Source organism: Carettochelys insculpta, chromosome 1, assembly GCF_033958435.1.
Source record: "Carettochelys insculpta isolate YL-2023 chromosome 1, ASM3395843v1, whole genome shotgun sequence".
Taxonomy (NCBI): Eukaryota; Metazoa; Chordata; order Testudines; family Carettochelyidae; genus Carettochelys; species Carettochelys insculpta.
The window spans coordinates 154,321,608-154,341,109 of record NC_134137.1 but is presented as its reverse complement, the minus strand read 5'-3'; the positions used below and the strand labels follow the sequence as shown (position 1 = coordinate 154,341,109).

At 40.6% G+C, this 19,502-nt stretch overlaps 1 protein-coding gene across 7 annotated transcripts in view; it reads right to left on the bottom strand.

Annotated features, from left to right (window-relative positions):
* The window catches only part of CNKSR2 (connector enhancer of kinase suppressor of Ras 2), a 372,822-nt gene that overhangs the window by 312,944 nt on the left and 40,376 nt on the right, over nt 1-19,502 (bottom strand). The window lies entirely within an intron of this gene.

The window sequence follows — 19,502 nt, the reverse complement described above, 5'->3', positions numbered from 1 at the left end:
GGGCCGGGTGTAACTTTTGCTGGCAGGACCCAGAAGTGACAGAATTTATGGGGAAGCTTGCAGACCACATGCACATACTATGTCCATTGCTATTAGTAACTGAATTGCATGAAGACAAAAAAGGACACCAGAGCTTTATTAAAATGTTATAAGGTGTCCTGCAAGTTACTTATCCATCTAGAAATACACTGTGAAAGATTTAATAAAAATTGTCTTTAAATAACATCCTATATTTAAAGTTATCTGGAGCCATTTAACAGCATTACTTGACAGAAAGCAACAGCCATTTCTAATTTGAAATAAGTGATCTGTACTACATACACAAGTTGGGGAAAGTAATAACTTTTCATGGACCCACTTCTGTTGTTGAGAAAGACAAGCTTTCCAAAGCTCTTTTCCAGGTCACAAGTGTCAGAGAGGTAGCCGTGTTAGTCTGTAGCTTCGAGAACAACAAAAAGTCTCGTGGCACCTTATAGACTAACAGATATTTTGGAGCATAAGCTTTCGTGGGCAAAGACCCGCTTCATCAGATGCATGAGTGGGGGGTGGTTTCAGAAGGGTGTTTAAAGAGTGGGGTACCAGTAAGAGGGAGCGCCAGAGCTGACAAGGGCTATTCAGCAAGGTGGAAATGGCCCAGTATCAACAGTATTTATCAAAAGAGTCAAAAACAAGTCAGATCAGACAGGGGGATGTGAGCCATTGTCAGTGTCTAAGGGGGAGCTATCAACACCCAAAGCAGAGAAACTGTCTTTGTGAGCTACGAGCCATTCCCAGTCTCTGTTTAATCCATGGTTAATGGAGTCAAATTTGCAAATAAATTGCAGCTCAGAGATTTCTCTCTCCATTTGATTTCTGAAATTTTTTTGTTTCAGAACTGTCACCCTTAAATCTGCCACAGAGTGTCCAGGGAGACTGAAGTGTTCCCCCACAGGCTTCTGTACATTAGTGTTCCTGATGTCTGATTTATGTCCATTTATTCTTTTACGGAGAGACTGTCCAGTTTGGCCAATGTAAACTGCAGTGGGGCATTGCTGGCACATGATGGGCTATATTGTATTAGTAGATGTGCAGGTAAAGGAGCCCCTGATGGTAGGGTTGATGTTAGGTCCTGTGATGATGTCACTGGTGTAGATATGTGAGCAGAGTTGACAGCGAGGATTGTTACAGGGGCTGGTTCCAGGCCTAGAGTCACTGGAGTTACTCGAAGTAGCTGGCTAGTGTAGACGCACCCCAGATGTCTTATTTGTATTACAGTATACTAGAGTTCCTAAACAACATTGTTCTAGACACTGAGCAACTATGCCATTCAACTCCAGGCTATCGTATAAACTGGAAAACACTCTCATGGCATCCTGTGTGTGTAAGTATGCATGTTTAAGAGGAATCCACTTTTTCACAGAGGTAGAAACCATTACTTCCAAAGACAAAATCCCAATACCTAGTACAGAAGTGCAAATTCTATTTGTTCCCATCATATGAATGGGAGTTCTTCAGTTCACCCAAGAACTGTCATGTACTTCCAGGACTCTCACCACCAGTTACACTCAGTACAGAGACATAAGTAACAAAGTTCAGCATTGCTACATGATTAGGGTCCTAACAATTTCACAGCCATGAAAAATACATCATTTAGGCTACGTCTACATGTAGCGACATCGAAATAGTCTATTTCGATGAATAACGTCTACACATCCTCCAGGGCTGCCAACGTCGACGTTCAACTTCGACGTTGGGCAGCACCACATCGAAATAGGCGCTGCGAGGGAACGTCTACACGCCAAAGTAGCACACATCGAAATAAGAGTGCCAGGAACAGCTGCAGACAGGGTCACAGGGCGGACTCAACAGCAAGCCGCTCCCTTAAAGGGCCCCTCCCAGACACAGTTGCACTATACAACACAAGATCCACAGAGCCGACAATTGGTTGCAGACCCTGTGCATGCAGCATGGATCCCCAACTGCCGCAGCAGCAGCCAGAAGCCCTGGGCTAAGGGCTGCTGCCCACAGTGACCATAGAGCCCCGCAGGGGCTGAAGAGAGAGCGTCTCTCAACCCCTCAGCTGATGGCCGCCATGGCGGACCCCAACATTTCGATGTTGCGGGACGCGGATCGTCTACACGTGCCCTACTTCGACGTTGAACGTCGAAGTAGGGCGCTATTCCCATCCCCTCATGGGGTTAGCGGCTTCGACTTCTCGCAGCCTAATGTTGATTTCAACTTCGAAATAGCGCTCACCACGTGTAGCCGTGACAGGCACTATTTCGAAGCTAGTGCCGCTACTTCGAAGTAGCGTGCACTTGTAGACACGGCTATACTGTGAAATAAGCTCTTCCCCATGAAAGCCAATGCTCCCCACCCCCCGCCTTTTCCCTCGCTGGGAGTGCCCCAATTGGGGTTAGGCAGGGAAGCAACAGGACTTGTCCATCTCCTGTGCAGCTACTCCGGACTGGGAGAGTTCAAACTCAGCTTCGGGTGCCTTCCCCTACTGCAATGTGCTCTCTGGGACTGGGAATCAGACCTACAAGCTCCTGCATCTGAAGAAGGCTTCTGGATTTGTGCCAGATCTTCTGTGTTGCCCAGAGAACCCCTGCAAAGGAGGCTCCTAGCTCTGGCTGGGCAGGGGAGGGAAGGCCCAACTCTGAAGGCAGCACAGAAGCAGTGTGAAAATCCCAGGACTGCCCTACAACCCCACTTTTGGGCTGGGACTCCTATGGATACTACACCATTAAATTTCAGACTTAAACAACTGAACATAAGCAATTTACCAGTTTTCAAATCCTGTGGCTGTGAAATTGATCATAAAGGACTGTGAATTTGGTATGGCCCTACGTGTGTAACATACATGGCAGTGCTTCTCCCTGTCAATACCCTTGCACAAAAGGCCACTTTATGTTTTACAGCAAAGGCAAGCAGCAGCTGCACAGATTGTAATATAGGAACAGAAACTATCCCTAAAGTTGAGAAAATAATTGCTCTCACTTTATTCAAATATAACTGGCTACAGGAAAAAAAAATAAAATGAAAGGGGGCAGGGAGGTTGGACTCATACATGCACCACTCCCCCAAACATACGAAAACGGTTTTCATGTAATTTTTTTTCTGAATAATCTATATTCATATACTTTCCCAGAAAGCTGGTCGGGGCTTTGTTAGGCTTTTGAAATTTGAGAGTCTCATTTTACAAGCTATTTCACAATACAAACGCTCTCATATAACAGCCCATGTATTTTTGAAAGGAACTAAATATAGTAGTTTATACTAAGTTGGCAGGACATTTTTTCTGATACTACATGAATTATATATGTAAAAATGTGATAAAACAGACCACAGACCTCTGATGTCTTTTCATAGTAGGCAGAAAAAAGGCCAGTAAGTACTTCTGATATTTTTTCATTTAACAATCCCCTGCTGCTTACGTAGACTGTGTGGGAATAATCAAATGAAACACTGATGTAATAAGAGAAACCAGCTTCTTATCACTACCAGTTAATAATACAAATTAAGAATGAATTATTATGCAGCCAGTCAATAAACATATAATATATGACAGTTCTAAAGAAAGCTGCATTCAAATAGTCTTTTTTGGGGTGGGGGCCTTCTTATATAGTTTTTGCCACTCAGGTATAAATGAGACTAATGCAAACTGTCCAGAGAGAGAGAGAAAAATGCAGGCAACTGCCTGCCTCACCAAGAAAAAAAAAAGCCGTAAGTTAAATGCAGATTATCGGACATTTTGAGCACAGCCTGCCTCAAAATAATGAATGAGCTGCTTTACTTCCTGTTATCCCAAATTAGAACAGACTTTCTAAATCACTCATTTTCTTGTCATTTTTATTGCTTACTTAATGAACACCATAAAACCAGGACCAGATTTAGGAGCAGGTGATTGCCTGGGTGCTGGACTTGGGGATAGCGTGAGGTGGGTGTGCACCAGGCTGAAGATAGTGTTTTTGTTGTCAGAGACAAAAGGAAAAAATAGAATGTTTGAAATAAAATGTTTAATGTATTCCATACGTAGATTCATTTTTTATTTACTTCCTAGAACACAGAATCTCTTAGAACCTTCCAGACTTTCTGCGAATTACATTTTTCTGGAACCTCCTGCCCATGACCTTGTGGATACATAAGTGGTGGGGGGCATCGCCAATCAGTCAGTGAGATATAATAAAGTGACATAGAAGTCCTGTTGTGACAATGTGAATCTTATTTTATTGTATAATTGTGAAAGTGTACTTTGATTTAAGACTTGAAAATCTAAGTAGCAACTCATAAAGGACATATTTAAGGAGACACCAGATATAGCTCTCAAACCCTTATCTATGCAACAATAGTAAAGAAACATGGCTACCTTTCTTACCATGCTTAACACAATTTTTGATGACTTGCTAAGATGACATATTATAGACTTTTTCTCTCCCTAATGCTGTTTTTCCCCCCATGGAAAATAAAACATGCCTCAAAAAAAGCCATCAGAAGCTCAGTATAGGAATCAAATGTACCTGAAATGAACATAGATTGGACTTTACATCCCAGTGCAGAAGAAGTTGAGGAGTGAAGCTTAAATGATGGAAGCCCTATAACTAAGGAATAAGCACATTTACCTGAATATGAGTAATGGCAAAGTGAGGAAAGCAAAAGAGAATCATCCAAGATTCCTGGCAGCATAAAGGAGAGTGATGATAAAAGAAAAAAATATGGCTCACATAAACAGAAGAGAAATAATCAAGAAAAATAGAAACAGAGAGGTAGCCATGTTAGTCTGTACTCCAACAAAACAAAGCAACAGGAAGGTAGCACTTTAAAGACTAACAAAATGATTTATTCAGTGATGAGCTTTCATGGGACAGACCCATTTTAGAAAAATAGAGTTTACATGAAAAGGAGAGAAACAAAGAAGAATCAGTCATGCATGATGGCAAACAACAGTGAGAAAAACTGCACACCACAAACCAATACAACTGATACTAAGTTATGGCCTGCAATCCAACTCTGCTGATAATGATCAAACAATTTCGGATAGGCCAGGCAAAAATCAAGGATATGACATTGCCAGTAAATGAGCAGAAGCGTGCTCAAGAATGGTGAGAAACTGACCTGACATTAGCTTTACTTGAAATCAATTGACAAAATGTTCTGTTTTTCTTGCAAACTATTTGAAAAGAACGCTAAATCATTCCTTGCATTTCCTATGTAAAATCACTAGGATAACTTAACTGTTGCTTTGAAGCAACATGAAAAGTCTTCTGGCCATTTCATGGCCTACTCCAAATGGATGGAGGCTGAATCTTGGCGCAAGCTGAGTAAATACACAGATGCAGAAAACTAGCGTGTTATTAATGTAGAAACTCAGCCCTGAAGGAACATGCTCAAGCATATGATCTCAATTGTCCTCTTCCTAGCAAAGAATAATTTGGCTTTTGGGGCTCTTCATATAAGTTGTTGATTGAACATGACGTCAATTTTCTTGGTTTGGGAGAGCTCCCAGGGAAATATGATGCTGTCATGCACAAGACCCTGCCTCCAATACTTCATAAAGAAGTTATAGACCACCACTGCAGTAAAATAAGTGAAAACAAATTAATTGTCTTTTTGGCAAGAAAGGTGCTTAAATAGCATATTGATGCAGCTTGGCAAAGCGAAATACTACACCATAATAATGGATTACATTCCCAACATTAGTCACAGCGAAAAAAATGTCATTTACATTAAGATTCGTTGATCACAAGGATGGCTGTACCTAAGTAAAGGAACACTTTATCTGTTCTTAGTCAATGAGCAACTGAACAGGAAAAGACCTTCCCGAACTGTTTATAAACATTTTTAATGAGAATAAAATTAAGCTTCAGGGCTGTTGTGGCCAAGGCTGCTACAATGGCGTGAACATGAAGGGAAGAAAGAGTGGCGTCCAAGCAAGGATCCTTGCACTGAATCCAAGAGGTTTCTTCATGCCTTGTGGCTGCCGTTCCCCCAATGGTTATATCATATGCAGAATTATCTTTAGATCCAGTGTACCTCCAGTGTATTGCAAAGCATGTTTGTCTGCTGTGCCACACTGCACCCCAAAGCAACTCCCTCTTCCTAGCAAAGAATAATTTGGCTTTTGGGGCTCTTCATATAAGTTGTTGATTGAATATGATGTCAATTTTCTTGGTTTGGGAGAGCTCCCAGGGAAATATGATGCTGTCATGCACAAGACCCCATGGGAATGCACATTTACCATGCTGATTTTGCTCAGCATATGGTATCGTTCCAGAGGTCTTGATCTGTGGAACATAAATACCCCGCTGGGTTATATGTATTGCCAAGGTGTCTGAAGTTATGAATACTGACTCTGTGCCAGAATCTGAAATGTGTTCACTCCCGGGGTGACACGCAGAAGGAAGTTTAAAGTTAGTCAATCTAGCTACCAAACTGTGGAAGAACCATTCAAAGTAATGGCCCATTCAGACACACAACTGGCCATGGAAGAAGCTCATCCCCACTTGAAGATATAAAATGGGGAAGCAACATCATTACTTGGCCTCATTTCCCTCACAACTGTTCATCTGGAAACACCTTAGGACTGAACTGTGGATGGGGTCCAAAGCTGAAGGGGTTTCTAACTTGTGCATGGAAGATTGATGGACTGTTTGTACAATCAGGTTGAGACTCTACTTGATTCATATTCCATCTAGTGCGTAGACCTCAGATTGTAATTTTGTTTTTCTTCTTAGGTAACCAACTTTGATCTACTATCACTTAACAATCATTTAAAAGCTATATTTCTGCAGTTCATAAATCTTTTCTTTTAACCCTAAAACTGAATTGTTTGAAATGCAAAGGGAAATCCATACAAGAACAGGGACTGGTGCATCGCCCTTCCTATCCTGAGGGAGGGGCAGACTAGGGCAAGAGTAAAACTCTGAGGTCCTAGGCAAGGCAGCTAGGGGAAGTGGGTGGAATCTCTCTATTGTTGGTTTATGAGTGCTAGGAAAAGCATTCATGGAACCACAGCGGGGCACGTCCCAGCTTGTGTATGGCTGTGTAAGCGCAAGACCTGGAGAAGATGGCAGTTTGTCACAGCATCAGAGTGAGAGAGGAGGCCCAGACTTGTATGCCAGAGCACTCAGCAGTACCCCAGTTCCAGGCTGCAACCTGGGGAAGCCCATCAGATCCTGTTTTCAGTACTATCAAGTGGAAGATCCTCACATGACAAGGTTACACATCTGACCATAAAGTCACAAAGTGACCCTCCTTGGGGGAGCCACACTGACAGCGTAAGGCAAATGACTGAGGTTTATGATGTGCTGATGGCACTGGCGCAGGCAAGTGAAGCTAAGGCTGGAATCCCACAGGAGGCGCAAACCTTGGAAAACCAGATCGCTGACTTCACATTTCTGATCTAAATTGTGGAGTGGGACAATATCCTGCTCCAAGTTAACACCGCAAGTGCAACATTACAAATTCAGTAGCTGCACATCGCAATTTGTATAACTTTGATGAGCAACTGCCTTGATTTCATTGCGGTGTACAGCAACAACAGATTTGTAGATGCCATCACTGCTGCCAAAGAAACAGTGGAAATTTTGCATTGAGCCTGTCGTCAAGGAAATCACATTCATCAGAAGGAGCGACAGTCCATTTCCGAGAGCAGACATGAGAATATGGAAAGCTCAGAAAAAAAATTCAAGAGGGAGACTTTTTTTGCATCTTTTCATGGCACTTCATATATCCAGACTTTTCTTCAGACACATGAAACACCATGAAAAGACCTGGACAGTTTTGTATGACCTTAGGAAGCTGCTGACAGGCAAAAATCTTGAACAAGTGTACAGACCTTCACTGCACACTGACATATGGGGAATGTTCAGACATTAATAATAATGATCATTGGACAACATCCATCACATTTTGCAATATGGGAAGCACTTTTCTTTCCAAATTCTCTTATTCATTCAGGATGCAGAGGGAAAGGACATTTTTCCTAATGTGTGGATAGCTTTGTGAGTGGTGAACAACGCTTACAGAAGCTCAGACTCATTCAAATACATCTTCAGCAAATGATGGCCGAGAAGAGACTCACACTGCTTGCTCTTTTGTCTCTTGAAAATACCAATGGCCAGTCTCTCTCTCTCTCTCTCTCTGACAATGTGCTTCAGTTTGGGATGGTAAAGATGAAAGAAGAATCATTCTGAACTAAAGGAACAGGGTGAACATTCTAAGGCTGTCACCACTGTAACACTACGTAATACTGCTGCACCCAAATTTTGGTGCACAGCTCAATTGCTTGAGATTAGTAACTTTCATTTATTCTTGAAATCAAAAGGTTTCTATAAGTTTAGAAAAAAACAAAATTGTATTTGCTTATATATGGTATACATAAATACATATCTACAGGTCCTTGCATGACAGAGTTAAACCATGCATGCAAATCATATATCAAAGTCATGATGTGGGCTGCAAATGAAATAAAAATAAGGTTATTAAAAGTTTAACAATGCAAAGGAAATCTTTGCCTCGGGTGGGGGAAACCACACAGCTTTTCAGTTGTCATAGCCTCTTTGGGTCCTTTTAACAGAAACTGGATGTTGCCTGCATTCTCCACCATGTGTTTTGTATTTGTTGTCTGAGCCCAGAAATAAAACCCAGCACTGGCCAAAGGTAGGGCACCTGGGCCCACTGTTCTCCACTGGGTTCCAACCCAGTCACTGTAAATAATAGTTTATAATGTACATCTTAAGGGGCAGATAGTTGAGATGCAAGGTGGGTGTGATATATTGAACGAACTTCAGTTGGTGAGAGAGACAAGCTTTGAAGCCACACACAGCTCTTCTTCAAGTATGCGTGTGGCTCAAAAGCTTGTCTCTTTCAGCAACAGAAGTTTGTCCAATGAAAGCTATTGCTTCAACAACTTGCTCTCTCTAATATCCTTTGACACAGCTACAACTACACTGCATACAGAGTTAAGGTTGTCAGCACAATCTTTGGCACCACTGTATATCTATTACTCCCATTTTAAGCTTTTCATACCAGCAGAAATAGCATACACACAGCTGTAAGCAAATTTAGCAAAGCAACACAAATGTATAAGAAGACAAAGAAATAGGATTCCCACCCCCTCGCTTTTTGTTCTATACTTTACCAGGAGAAGGGGAGCAACATCCTATAGGAGCTGAAAGAACAGCATAGGAAGTATGGGGATGGTCAGATTAGACTGGATCGAGAAAGCAAAGAAATGGGATTGGCGCAATGTGGAGGGTTTCAGTAGAAAGGTGTGATGAAACAGGCATCCCCTCCAACTCTGCTTCTACTCCCCTAAACTAAATTCAAGCCCTATCTCACCAATATTATTAAAATTCCTTCTGTTTTCATGAGTGCTGAGTTTGCTGCTGATAAATGAAAATGCATGCTCTTCTGGGTGCTATTTGTTTCCATATGCCCATCTGCCAACTTAGAAAGATAATTTTAACACTGCTGAGGCCAAAAGTTCACAGCTAAACCCATTTTCATTCTTGCAATGAAAACATTCAATGTGGAGAATACTGTTAGATGCATGAGAATACCCACATTTTGCAATTCTGTCCATATTTCTAGGAAAAGCAAAGATCAGTTTCCTTGATTATTCTTCTCAATGCAAGAGATTATTTTTGTTTTACTTAGGCCATTTTTTTGGGTTATAAATAATATTTTGTTCAAACTACAGCTGTGGCCTTTTCACATCAAAAATGCTGAAGCTCGCTGAAAGTTTTGTGTGGTTGTAATTGGAAATAGAAATGTCTTGGAGGTAAAGGGGAGAGGGAAGAAGGAGCCTGCCAAACAACCCACAGCAGCAGCAAAAGTCAGGAATCCCCTGAATGAAACCAACATTAATACCATCGACTGTAGGCATTTACTCAAAATAGTTTGCTATGACTGGCTGCAAAGGGGGAGGAAGATGGTATGCATTCATCATGGTATTTGATACTTTATCTGAAAGTTCCTCTTTGCCCTATGTTGGAATGGTTTAAAGTCTCAAAGTTCAACACAATTTGAGAGTCTCAAACGTAAACTAGAGATATACCAGAAACTATACTAAACATCTATACACACCTGAATTTTGCAGAAGTTTAGATTTACGTCCAAAGTTTGCAAGCTAAACCCATCTTTACTAAATAAAAATGTGTCACATGACTGGATTGTTATATTGGATATGGAAGCCATTTTATGACCTTAGTGTATCGACCGGCACCAAATAGTGTGCTGGAGGGCCAGCGGGGAGGGCATGCGAGGTGTCTAATAAAAGCTGATGAAGCCCTGAATTTGTGTAGGCTACTTATGTGTCTGTATCATGTTTGTAGGTAGAGTTATGTGTTTTAGCTTGGTAGTTGTATTAGGCAATGTTTTAGTGCTAAGATTCAAAATAGGAAGTATGAACTCAGCCCTAGCCAAAATAATGGACTATAAAAAAGGCTCACATGTTGAATCCACATCTCAGAAGCTTGGGCTGTGGCCAACTGGATCAGGTGCCATTGGGCTGAGGACAGGAATTGAAATCAGATTCACAGACAACCATTCCACCTGCTATGTAAATGACTGGGGCATGCTAGCAAAACCAGTGACAAATGGCATTTTGCCACAGCAGCTCACCTGGGTCAGATGACATTAACCCTCTAGGGCCCATGGGAAGAAGAAAAGGTTTTTATCCCTCCACAGGAGAAAACTATAAGTGAAGCCTAGCAGCATCCATCTTAGAGCAAACTCTTTTGTTCCTGTTCCAAGGATCCATGTTCCAACATGCTCACCCAAGCTGGCCAGATCAACAATTCTCCAGTAATTGAAACTATGTAACCTAGAATCTTACCCCTTATGGGGTGGACTTTCAGAGACTTTCAAGAATCAGCATAGAACATCGCTGGCCTACATGAATAACTGTAATTGACGTATGTAAAGCATCACTTTAACAATTTTTCTTTCTGACCCTGTTTTTTTTTTTTTGTTAATAAACTTTTAGATGTTTAGATCTGAAGGATTTGGGCATTTGCATGTAGTTTTGCGTAAGATCCAGGTGTACACTGACTGGGGACTGTGGCTGGACCTTTGGGGCCCAAAAGAATCTGTGTACTGTTGGTGAAATAGGTTTTTAAAATCACTCATCTTAGTTGGGGGTTGTGGTCTGTGCTGATATAACAGCTGGAAAGTCTGCACATTTGATTGTGTGTCTTCTAGCTGGTCAGTGGGACTTGGAAAGGTACTTTTGTGACTGATTGTATTTGACTTAGTGAGAAAGAAATCCCAGCCTGGGAAAGTAAGTGGCCAGGATTTAAGCAAAGATATTCTGGATTGATTTTCTTAGCTGAGCCCAGAAATCCCATCATTTCACAAAATGTTGTAAACATGATGTAGGCATTACATGATATTAAAAATCTCCAGTAAGGTATCCAAGCATTATCTAATGCTCCTAGCACAAAGTGAAAACATCTAGAGATAGATTGACTGCAATAAGCTATCGTGCCATTAAATCTTTCTTTAATTAAAAAAAAATTATTTTCATAATGAAAGATATTGACCTTGGCACATTTGCAAGTCAGTTTATATTTTTAGCCTTGTCCAGGGGTCAGCAACCTGTCCGAGACAAAGTGCCAAAATTTGACCTTTTGACCTCTATGTATGCTCCATGTGCTGGTGATACTTTTTAAAGTCATTAATAATACTATTTACAACAGCTTCATTAATAAATAAGATGTCGGGCTTTACCATTTAGATGGTGGTTGGTAGCATTAGCTGGTCTTTTGTTAATCTAGAGGGCGCATGGCTTTGTACAAACTCCAGGATACATGGGGGAAGACAGGCAGGTCTGAGCTCCCTCCTCACATGCCAATGAAAATTGTCTCACATGCCACTCTTGACATACGTGCTGGGGGTTGCTCACCCCTGGTCTAGACCATAGCCATTTATGAAGTTGGACAAAAAGGTTGTGAAAACTAGAAAAAAAAAAGATATCTATGCAGAGCCTCCAACTAAATTAGGGTCCAAGGGTGCTAAGAGCTGTACAAACACAATAAAACATAGCCCTGGCCTAGGAAGCTTAAAAAATAATCTTAAAACCTAGCCTCTGATAGAAGCTGGGACTAGACAACGGGGGATGAATCATTGAATAATTGTCGCATTGTGTCCATTTCCCCTGAAGCGACTGGTACTGAATGATTCTGGAAAACAAGATACTGGGCTGTATGGACCATTGCTCTGACTCAGTATGGATGGTCTTATTAACACAAATAATAATTAAAAATCTAATACAGGTAATGGAATTTCTGTCATTTAAACAGTTTACTCTTAGCAGTTCCCTCAACTCTAATAACGAAAACTGACTAGTTAACCCGTACTTTTTCCTTCTAGCCTGTTTTCCTTTCTGGTTTTAATACACTAGCATACTTGGTCTCTGTCTGCCTCCCTCAATTTATTCCGCCAACCTTCTGTCTGGTCAACCCATCTCTCAGTCATGAATCAATCCAAGATAGTATTTTTTGTCTGTCCTGACTGTCCTGGAGACCAGAGGAAAGAACAATGTAGAAAACTGGTTGTTTAATGGAAGTAATTTGAAATTTACTTCAATAAATACAATTCTGAAATATATAGGATACAAGTATTACAGAGATGATGTCTAAATACCCAACAATTTTTTTAAGTTCTTAATGATTTTCTTTTAATAGCAGGATTTCTAATACCTTTTATGAAAAATCTTAATGATGGATCTAGAAACTACAGGACAATATCTTTTCATACTATAAAAGCTGAAGATTTAAAATCTTATAAATATATGTTAATTATGTGTGTAAGTATTGAAGAGTCATAAATTGTATTTGTTACCTTCAAATGCTCTCTTTGTATGTGGTCAAGCTCATTTTGGTATCTGTGTATTTATTTTGTTCAGATTTCAAAAATGGTAACCATATATTTCACAACCTCCTTGATTCTTTATGAGGCTGTCTGTACTTTTTCATTGAACAGATCTCCTTCCTTGTATTTAACGTCATAAGATTTGTAGATTCTCCCAAAAATGCAATAATATGCATGTCTGCAAGTAACAATTTTGCTACAAATAAATCATTTACAAAGTATAACTCATCTTTTTAAAAATAGGGTAATAGCTATAAAGCACTTGAAGACGACTTCATTGTGTTTCCTTCCAGCTTCAAGTTTGCCTTTTCACTAGTGGAAGGCAACGGGCTAATACTTACTGACGTATAATCTACAGCTTCTCTCTCTTTACAATTTAGCTATCTTTCTACCATTCTGAAATATCAGAAAATGGAAGCAGCTCCTTTACTGACTATCTATAGAACTGTTTCACTTCTGTGCATCTCTCTTAACTAAAAGAATCTCCATCTTCAACCACTAAGAAACTTGAATGTGGACACTTACCAAGAATAGCTTGCATTAGTGCCTACAAGTCAAAAGAACAATTCTAGAGTCCATCAGACAACATCATACCATTCTATTAGTACCGTGGATGCTTACTCACATCGCTTAAGCAAACAAGTACTAACCAAAATACAAAGTAACAAAACAAATATAAACTGCGTTCAAGGGCAATTCTGCTGCATTAGTACCACAGGGCTGAAAACAGCTGGAAAAAGTGCAATATACCCTGAAGCCAATCAAACTCAGGCACTGTTCTAACCCTTAGACAATGTGCATTCTAGCTTTGACATTTAGAATTCTGGCTTTGACAATTAGACATTTATGTAAGACATACGGCAGCCTTTATAAAATTTTGAACTTCTAATTTTCCCATACAGTGATAAAAGCCGCCACAATCCCAAAGTAATGTACGCGAAGTCTGAATGAGCTCTCCCATGACATCTTGTGATGAGCTATGGAAGAGGACTCAGAAGTTAATCTTGTTTGCGTGGGCACACCCACCCTGCCTGGGTGGTCAGCACGACAGGACTATTTGTCCAAAGGGTCACTTTTGGCTGGCATGTCATCCGCAGTCTCCTTGTTATTGGGGCAGGAGTAATGAAGTGTTATCCTTGTTGTTTGAACCCAACACCAGCTGGATGGGCGGAAGCAGGGCAACAGCCAGAGGAGGACAAGCGCCCCTCCCAGCCTGGGAGCAGAGGAATCAGTGCTGGCTATGGCCAGGGTGAGACGACTGCTTTTCCCCCCCTCATCTCCCTGGCACAGTCGGGGGGAACCCACCCACCACAGCTCCTGGCTCTGGCTGGGAGGTGCACGCCCACTGCAGGGGGAAACATGTTCCTGCTCTGCTCCTCCACTGCCGTCTCCTCCCCTTCTCCCACCTCCTGAGTCTCATCATGGCTCTTGCGAGGAAGCCCTGCTGGCTTCCTCTTCCGGGGCTCCCTGCCATTGCTGACTCCACTTGCAGCTCCGGAGGCTGCTGCTGCTTAAAGAAAAAAACTAAATTCCATTTCAACTGCAGGCATCATTTAAGCGGCGGCAGCCTCGGGAGCTGCAAGTGGAGTCAACAGCAGTAGCGAGCCCTGGAAGAACCGCATGTGGCTCCAGAGCCTCATGTTGGCAACCCCTGGGTATGGACATTGGCCAGTGAGGATATCAGCAGAGAGACACAGTGATTGGCCAACACAGGGTCTGGTGAAGGGACATGATCAGCTGGGAGGACAGCCAGTGAAGAGGAACAGAGTACTGACAGGCCATCAGGGAGGCTGGTGAAGTGGCGAGTAAGTACCCCGACAGTGAATCAAGTGCTTTCTTACTCTCCCCCTCCATTAGGTCAAGAGGCAAATTCTGCAGATGTACCTGTGAATACTGGGTCTGTACTGACCATGGACAACTGTGAGTGAGGGAAGAGGAGAGATGAGCACTTCAAAAGTAGTTTTGGTTGCTGGACTTCAGAACCTGATGGAAGAAGACACTGCCCAACTTATGTGGCGGGGGAGGGGTAGGAGGGAGGGTTAATCCTTTGCTCATGGCTTATGTTCATGATTCCTGTTTGCAGTGTTTTCCCAAATTAATGCTGAGTTATTTCCCTTCATTTTATTAAAAGTTTCTTTTCTACACTCATACTCTGTGCCTGCAAGAAGGGAAGTATTGCTTCTTAGAGGCACCCAAAGGCTGGTATGTACTTGTGTCAGGTTAGTCGGTGTGGGCTCAAACCAGTTTTGTGGTCTCTTGCTGAAGAGAAATCTAGTTATTAACACAATCTCTTATGTCTAACAAATTTAATGGGCAGAAGGGTTACATAAGCATAAGCACAAAGCTTTATGCCAGAACACACTTTGATGGAAAAATCTATAGCAGAGTTGACTAATTGAGTTAAACACAGCAGAACACGCAAAATAAAGCGCCAATATTCAAAAGGCTCATCATATAAACTCCCCCATGTTAGTTTTAATTTTGCTTTCCTGCCACCATACACAGCAACCCAACTATTCATAGTCTCAGCTACAAATAAATGTTTCTGTGAACAAAGTTGTTCTAAGAACAGGACTATTGTAACCCTTTAAAAGATGGCATTTATACAGAGAATACTTCATAGCTAAAATTTCTAATAGCATCATCTTGTCTTGCTACCACTCTCAATCACAGCACATCAGCCCAAAAGACAAATGACTCAAGAGCTACACACATTGGGCCCAATTCACCACTCTCTTTCACCTCCTATAATTATTTGCAGTTGTGCAAATCAAACATAAAACAGAACATCAGAATGACTGTACTTGACATCGATACAAATGACTACACAAGATAAAAGCCAAAAATAACCAGGACAGAGTGAAAATTTCCCTGAACCGTGAGCCAATCCTCCCCAATCCCTTTTTGTAATGCCAATGAAATTCCCTGTCTTCAGCCTTTCACAAACAGAAATCTGCATGGTATAATTGTGAATTATGATGGTTTTGCAATTTGGATCAAAAAAGTTCTACAATGTGATTAAATTGTAATTTAATCACACTGAAGAGAATATCTGTAACTTAAAACCACCTAGCAAATATATTAGTATATGTATTAATGTCTAAAATAGTATTTTGTTCTTAATATCCTTAATCATTTTCTCACAAATTATCCTAATAGACAGTGATGCCACACATTTTATAGCCTAACCTAAAATTGGATATTAAAAATAAGTAATATATGTAACAAAATGCCCCAAACCTTATCCATGTATGCAAGGCAAAGGCTTACACTGACACTGATCATTTGCAAGAGTAGTGACCATTGTTTTTTACGCCATGGCTTTTACCATGGCTTGCATCCTTTCAGGATAAGCTTCAGAAGACCACCTCCCAGTACATTTACACTGGAATGCCTCAATTCTGAACAAGAAGCAAAACCACATCAGACTTCCCCCCAACCTCCCTCCACACACAACTAAGTCCATAATTAACATCTTTACTACTACTTTATGTATTTTCCCATTACTGGTAAATACCCAGAGTGAGTAAGTAAATCACATAAGACTCCTCCACTTCATAGTTCCAGGCTCAGTTTCTTATCCTCTGGCACTGGTAAAATATTTGGACGGTATGTTTGTGCAAAATGCTGCAGTTCCATTTTATATGCATTTTCTCACATGAGTACACAGTAGCAAGTTTTACTATTACTGGTTCAGAGAATTAAAAATGGTACGACCCAAAGCAGAACTTGACCTGAAGTCACTAGGTTTTGCTGCAGCAGCTAGTGACTTCCAATGCACCTAGAATGCTCCACACTGGTAGATGGGAAACAAGACAGGACTGCCAGCCATCCACTGCAGGCAGACACCCTTAAACACATCAGAGGTGAAAGTTCCAGATCTCTACCCAGCACCTTTGAAGACAACATTAAGTAAAGGGACGCTTCTAGACATATTTGTTAGGGGAGCTGGGCATGGCAGAACAGACGAGTAGAAGAGGTGCATTAATCTGGGCCCAGTTTTACCTGTCTTTCAGGTTCAGCATATATTTGGAGTGAGTGTCAAGATGGTCATGAAATTGGGCAACCTTGCCCTACTTTGGAGGTTTTACCATTAGATTCTATTTTTTGTTTCGATTTGGATATTTCCTACATAATCGACATTACCAACCATGGAGATAGTATACTAAGTAGCACCAAATAATGATAATACTGGTGGGGGCTGTAAGAAAGGAAGGTACAGAACTTATTGCCTTAATCATGAATGTTGAATCTTTATAAGAGAACAAGAAAGAGGGGAATGTAATTTTAATAGTTTCAATATTAGCTATAGCCAATTATAGCACACCTTATTTTTATTTGATTAAGAATATTTTGTTTTCTTTGCCAGTACTGGACAAAGTGGATTTGTATATAAAATATCAATTACCATCAATGCCAACCATTAGAGCTGGTTGAAACATGGAAGAAAATCATGAAAATGTTTTATGTAAATTTTCATCCTACAGATTTCTAAGCTAACAGTTACAATGAAATGTATAGCAGGCTTACCTTACTCGGTATTTTTGTTCCGTATTTCACATATAAAACAAGCACACCCAAAGTGTATGCACAGGTGCCCTTGTTAATAGTTGCACAAATCCAAATGAATAGTTCCTAAATGGGAATAGTAATTCCAAATTACTCTCCTCCCTATCTCTGTGCCTTGGATCTGTTATGGAACTTTCTGTAACCACAGCAAAGCTCCTGAATCATTAAAAAACTTCAAAGGGTGACATTTTAGAAAGTGACTGATCCAAGGAACCTGAAAATATATCACTTATTTTCACAAAATATATCCATTATTTCTGACTGCCAAGCCACTAATCAACCATGCATTTATCAGTCACACTTCTACCTTTCATTGTTCCATATCCATCCTAATACTTAGGTAGTATTTCAATCTCAAGCATATTCCACACACGGTGCATCTGAAAGCCTTTACTTCACACTGAAATTCTTGTATTAATTAGAACACCTTTTTATTTCCACTGCAGTTGTGTCCTTCCCGAGGTAAGGCTACTGCCTTCAGCCACACACGGATGGAGAAAGACAAGTTGTACTACTTATGAACATAGTCTAACATTCACCCTGCATATCCCACTAACATCCCACTTAGCGCTGACCCTCTCACCAGTGATGAATTTTACCACTGTGGAAAGGAAAAAATTAGAGAATGGGGAAAAGAGGTGTTCACACCTTACATTTCTCAAATGCTGTAGAGACACATATCCTGTACTAACAAAATCAACAACATGTTAGTTGGTGCTCTTTAAAAGGATCTTTCTAAAACAAAGATGAAAGAGTATAACTAGAGGTATGTATATATTTGTCACAATACTCTGTTGAAAAATAAACATACATGAAATGTTGGATTTTAGTACTTGTGACAACTCAAGTCACAGAAGAATTCTAACCTAGTAACACTGTACCCTCCAGACAGAAGGGTAAGCATATGCTCTCCTTCAAGGCAATCACCAGTAGATGGACTAGCCTGTGAAGAGAAATTTAACCATTTTGAAGCCAGCTTCCGTCAGAGAAACTGTCACTAATGCAGTGTTCTCATGCAGGAATCCCAGCACCTTCTGCTTTCTCAGTAGCCGAGCATAGAAGAACTTGGGTTCTGAGCAGAATGTCATCCACAGACATCTTTCTGGTCCACTTTTTGACAATTAGTTTAGCTTTCTGTTAAATGTGTAGTAAATAGTTCAATCTCTGTCATAGCTCTTCATCTGCTGAAGACTTATGTCAGTAGTCGTCAATATGTTGTGAAGTAAGCCTTCACTGCTCTGCAAGAAACCAAAGAAAAGATCTCAGCCTCACTTGTCCTTTCCTCAGCCCCCAAACTAGCTGAAACTACACCTCAGAGTCCTGCTTTTCTATCAGCTACACAGATCCAACACCTTTCTCCACTACTGCTCACAGTTCTCTTAAGCAGCACAAGCACTGAAAAGCAATGAGCTGACAAACGTCTTGATGATTTCACTGCCGCATACAGGGTTAATGATTAAATTACAATTTAATCACACTGAAGAGAATATTTGTAACTTAAAACCACCAATCAAATATATTGGTATCTGTATTAATGTTTAAAATAGTATGTTGTTCTTAATATCCTTAATCACTTTATTTTAAATAGCAAAAAGTGGAACAGACTACAGTCTTGATAGTTTCATACTGCTGATGATGGAACACCAGTAGAGTCACTAGAGTTATCTGTATGAACACTAAGGAAGATTGTCACAATCAGAAAATTATGAAATAAAAGGAATATAAAATTTCTAAGTCTCTCAATCACAGTTAATGCAAGCGAAAACAAAGTCGCTAGATTAATCATCTCAGGGGTAGCCGTGTTAATCTGTAGCTTCACAAAAACAAAAAGTTCTTTGGCACATTAACACATTTATTTACTATCAAAACAAAAAGTAGTCAAGTACCACTTTAAAGACTAGCAAAATAGTTTATTAGGTGAGCTTTCATAGGACAGACCCACTTCTTCAGACCATAGCCAGACCAGAACAGACTCAATATTTAAGGCACAGAGAACCAAAAACAGTAAGCAAGGAGGACAAATCAGAAAAAGATAATCAAGGTGAGCAAATCAGAGAGTGGAGGGGTGGGGGGGGAAG